This window comes from Schistocerca nitens, chromosome 7 (genome assembly GCF_023898315.1).
Source record: "Schistocerca nitens isolate TAMUIC-IGC-003100 chromosome 7, iqSchNite1.1, whole genome shotgun sequence".
NCBI classification, from domain to species: Eukaryota; Metazoa; Arthropoda; class Insecta; order Orthoptera; family Acrididae; genus Schistocerca; species Schistocerca nitens.
The window spans coordinates 282,394,246-282,399,607 of NC_064620.1; the positions used below are offsets into that span (position 1 = coordinate 282,394,246).

A 5,362-nucleotide genomic window follows, 5' to 3' on the forward strand; every position below is an offset into this window, starting at 1 on the left:
GTCGGAATTTACTTGTCTACGGCAAAAGGAACGATCATTTGGAATTTTTTCCATTTGCGCTCCACATATTTGTTCTCAGCTCTGAATATTTGATGCGGACTGCTCAATTTGTGTCCTGTCACTCTTGCTGAGCAAAAATATATTTCCTGCCTTCCTTAATATTCCTTGCAAAACCAATAGTCCTAGTTGCTACCACAGCCTTATGGTCATTGATACCTTCCTCTACGTTAACTGATTCGATAAGTTCAGGTCTTCCTGTCTCTAGGAGGTCTAAGACGTTACCTCCACGTGTTGGTTCTCATAATGTCTCAGGAATATCTGTCTCTGGCATTTTGATAGCATGACTCTGCTGGCTAGTGGAAGTCACCCCTTATTACAACGGCATGATGAGGAAAATTATTACCAATATTCTACAAGTTTCTCTGAAGCACTCTTCCACTACAAATACTTACCCAGGCTGTCTATAAGAGATAATATGGGTCTGGTCTAAAGTGTCAGCTCATGTTAAATAATTTTCCTTTTTTTCTTCCTTACAGTCTCGGTCCGGCACACAGTTTTAATATGCCAGGAAGTTTCAAATCAGCGCTCACTCCACTGGAGAGTGAAAATCTCACTCTGGAAACATCCCCCAGGCTGTGGCTAAGCCATGTCTCCGCAATATCCTTTCTTCCAGGAGTGCTAGTTCTGCAAGGTTCGAAGGAGAGCTTCTGTAAAGTTTGGAAGGTAGGAGACGAGGTACTGGCAGAAGTAAAGCTGTGAGGACGGGGCGTGAGTCGTGCTTGGGTAGCTCAGTTGGTAGAGCACTTGCCCGCGAAAGGCAAAGGTCCCGAGTTCGAGTCTCGGCCCGGCACACAGTTTTAATCTGCCAGGAAGTTTCATATCAGCGCACACTCCGCTGCAGAGTGAAAATCTCATTCTGGAATTAAAAGAATTACCAAAGGCTGTCCTCAAGGGTCGATCTGCGGCCCCATCTTCTGGGACACAATAATCGAACCCCCTCCTGCAACTTCTGGATGGGGATGACAGGTCAGACGGAATTGTTGCCTACGCAGATGACCTATTATTTGCATTAACTGAAAACAACAGAGCCCAGTTGGAAGAGAATGCCAGTGGAATACTACAAACAATCACACAATGGTGTCACAAGAACAGACTCAGGATAGCCGAAAACAAAACAACATACACATTACTTAGAGGATCACTTCAAAGGAATCCTTCGGTTAAAATTGGGGACACAAACATCAAACGAGCACACAGTACGCGCTATCTTGGAGTATACATAGATGAAAAATCGAATTTCCACGAACACATAAGGCTAACAACAGACAAAGCAGAAAAAATACTACACAAACTGGTGAGGCTGAATTCAAAACAGTGCAGATTACCTCTACCAGTCATACGGAACATGCCACTGTGCGCTGTTCGAATCAGTGCTCATCTTCGCAGCTAGCACGTGGCCAATAGACTGAACGTGGTCACCCACAAAGCATCGGTCAGACGAGGGCAGATGAGTGTCCTACTTAGACTATCTGGAGCCTTCGGCAGCACCTCAGAGGATGCACTGTGTGTGGTGCTCGGAATATGCCCCACAGATATCACGATCAAATACAGAGCTGCAAGGTACTGGTTAAAGGTGGGGAGACTAGGTAAGGTACGCACAACAACTGGTGTGCCGATAGAGACGATACATCACCTTAAAAGTAGGCATTTGGATGCATGGTAAGGTGAGTGGGATGTAAGTGATAAGCGACGTAGACTGCACGACTTCCTCCCTGACATAAGGGAGCGGTTGAAAATGAAACATTGCGATCCAAGCCGCGGTATGGTACATTTGTTAACCGGATACGGAACTTATCCCACGCACTTAAACCGCGTGTCTGAGGCAGGCACCTACATGCACATGCGGGGAAGAAGGCTCCCCAGAACACACTGTCTTTTTCTGCGGGCAATACGCGACCAATAGACACACACTACACTGATGCAGACACTGATACTCGTATATGCACAGCAATAAGAGACGAAGAACAAGGGGCACAGTTAAACGTATTGACAAACAGTACTGCAAAAACAACACATGAAGAGTACATGCGGACACGACATAACAGACAACCCTATGTACAACGTAACAATAATCTCCAGAGGGTGGACAGCTATACCCACAGCGACAGCGAAAACAGTCACAATGAGGAGTAACAGGAAGAGGAAGCCAAGACGTGACAGTAAATAAGCACAACGTGCTGCCAATCTAGCCCAGAAATCACGAAATGCTGTACACGGATGGTCACCTAAAGTTAATACATAGGATTAGCCGTCCGCTGTGGCCGAGCAGTTCGAGGTACTTCACTCTGGAACCGCGCGACTGCTACGGTCGCAGGTGCGAATCCTGCCTCGGGCAAGTTCTAGGGGACTGATGGTCTCAACTATTAAGTCCCACAGTGCTCAGAGCCATTTGAACATAGGATTAGTAATAAATAGGATAAACAATACTACTTCTCTACTAATAACCATTTGTGTGTGTGTGTGTGTGTGTGTGTGTGTGTGTGTGTGTGTGTGTGTGTGCAACTGGCGGTCAACGGCTCGAAGAAACCATTCCGGGGTATTCACCGCCAGTCACATTCGGTGATGGTACTAACAAATCTCTCCTCTATCCTATCATCTTTTTATATTCTCCTTAAAAAACAACGAAATTTTATTTATATTTCAACCTTAAATTATTGTTATTTTGAAAAGTATTATTGTTTGTAAGTGTTGTAGATAAAACAAAAGAAAAGAAAACTGTAAAAAGATGAAAAACGAAAATTGAAAGATGTACGACCTGTTTTAAAAAATCAGGTAACTTGTCTATAATTCGGCAATAAATAAATAAAATAAATCAATAAATGATGACATCGTCTAATGCTCTGTTCTGTAGGAGGATCCACAACATACGTAATACGAAAGTCACTCTGAACAGTTATTACTGACTCCCACTGCGCAAAACGTAGAACACAAATCGCTTTCTCTTGTCCTGACACAATTTTTACAACAACTGAAGTGTACGCATAGTGCTGCTACCTACCGGGAACCATGTAAAACTCGAGAGTTTGCTCTTTTCAACAGTACGTTGTTCACGCACATATCGGATATCATAATAGTTATGATACTTATTCGTACACCCCTTATTGCTTGCGGAAAACGCAGTCAGTTCATTCACTTGCCGTAGCCACTTATCACCTTGGCTTTTAGAGAGAGTAGATCTCAAAATTATCTCGAATGATTTTCGAAGTATTGTAAAACTGTTAATTGAGAAGATGAACATTATTCTCCACCCATCCTTTCAACTATGTCCGTCTGATTGCCTACTTCCTCTCCCGCCGCTCCACCTATGTTACCATCCATAACGCCGATTCCCGCACCTTCTACCCCTCTGCATGTGTGCCCCAGGGCTCTGTCCCCTCCACTCTCCTCTACCTCCTGTACACGGCATATATGCCGCAATCCCCCCCACCCCCCCCTGCAGTACACCTCCTCTGCAGTATGCCGGCGACACTACATTCCTTGCCCTTCATCCTACCCTCCAACGGTCCCAACGCCTTCTCCAGAATCATCTTGACCTTTTTATCACATGGTCTCACCAGTAGCTCCTGAAAATCAATCCTTGCAAGACCCAGGTAATCATCATAGGTCGTACGACTCGCTCCTTCCAGCTCCTTGATTTCTCCCTTACCACCTGTGCCCATCCTGTCTGCCTCTCCCCAAGCCTCACCTACCTTGGCCTCACCATTGACCGTCTCCTCACCTGGATCCCTCATCTTCGCTCTATCCAATGCAAAGCCCACAACCACCTCAGACTCCTCCTCTCTGGCTGGACATGGGGGTTGAACCCCTCTACTATCCTCCACACCTTCAAATCCTTAATCTGTCTCATCCTCTGTTATGCCAGTCTCACCTGGATATCGCCCCCCACCCCCAAAATTCTATAGTCACTCCAGATCCTCGAGCACCATGCACTCTGCCTCGCCTTCCAAATATGCCTCCCGTCCCCCATACGGATCCTCTATGACCTGATTCCTTTCCCCCATCTGCTCCTATCCCTCGAACATATCCACATACTCTACCCCTCCCACCACCTTGATCCCCCTCATCCCCTGGTTGCTCCTCTCCAACCCCTGCCCTCTGCCGAAGTATTGTAAAACTGTTAACTGAGAAGGTTTATTAGAACATTATTCTCCACCCTTCCCATCAACTATGTCCCCCTACCCTCCATCTCTACACATTTCCGTTCCCAAGGTGACTTCCGCCAACTCGCCCTCCCGGATGATGTCCTCTCTCCCTCTGTTTATCCCTCCTATCAACTCTGATCCTCACCTCCCCCTCCCTTCCTCCGTCCTTTTCCTGGGCTCCCTCTCCCCCCCCTTCCATCCTGTTTTTTCTCCGCCTACCCTGCCTCCCTTCTCTCCCCCGAGTTCTTTTGCGTTTCCCTTCTCTGCCTTTCCCCATTCCCTCTCGTGTCTGCCCTGCCCCTCCTTATGAGTCCTCTCCCTCCGTCGGTTCCCCCTCACCTTCGTTTTCCATCTCCTCCCCCTTTTTTTCCCCTCATCTGTCTAGGTCCCCCCCCCCCCCCCCTCCATCTGCCCTTGGCTGTTGTGTGTCATCTGTCATCTTCGTGACGACGTTTTAGTGCGGTGTTTCCAGTGAGTGTTAAGTGTTGTGCGTCTTTTCCGAAGTGTTGCGAATGGAAGTCATACTGTCGCTGGGTGTAATTTTTATATCTCTTGCGAACTGAAACCAGACTGTCGCCGTGTTTTTTAATTGTCTGTCTACTATTTTAGCTGTCTGCTTCCTGTGTATTTTATTAGCATCGCCAACCCTTTGTTTTGTGTTTTAACTTTCCACAATTTTCCACCTTTTTACAATTTAAGTCACCGTTTTATCGCCTGCTTTTATTGTTTCTTATCTTCTTCTTCTTTTAAAAATTCTGTAGGCTGAAGAGCAGCGTACTGGGCTGCTGCTAGCCCACCCCCTTCAGGGGGGAATCGAAATTCAATAACGAAAAAATAAAACTATAAAATTATTCTGCTCAAATGATTTTCATTTCTTTTTTTTATACACGTCATTCTCCAGGTACAGCGGTCTGATTTCTACTCCATTGTAGAGGCAGTGACCGGGTAGCAGGGCCGACGCAGACCCCGTAGGGAATATTTGAGAGAGAACATATATACAATTCCGGCATTTATCTTGCCTTACAACCCGGTGAAGCCTTCCGAAAACCTTGTTTAGCACTATCTTTGTGAATTACTTTTAAATCTGCGACATTGCAGGTAAAAATATATAAAAGCCTACTGTATGTGCAAGTGTCTCTGTTTAAAGGTAAACAGAGTAA

The 5,362-nt window shown here is 45.9% G+C and overlaps 1 non-coding gene across 1 annotated transcript; it reads left to right on the top strand.

Annotated features, from left to right (window-relative positions):
* The first annotated feature begins 776 nt into the window (after positions 1-776).
* On the top strand, positions 777-851 carry Trnas-cga (transfer RNA serine (anticodon CGA)). The gene has a single exon. It is a non-coding gene; the product is annotated as a tRNA-Ser (tRNA).
* Positions 852-5,362: the final 4,511 nt, after the last annotated feature.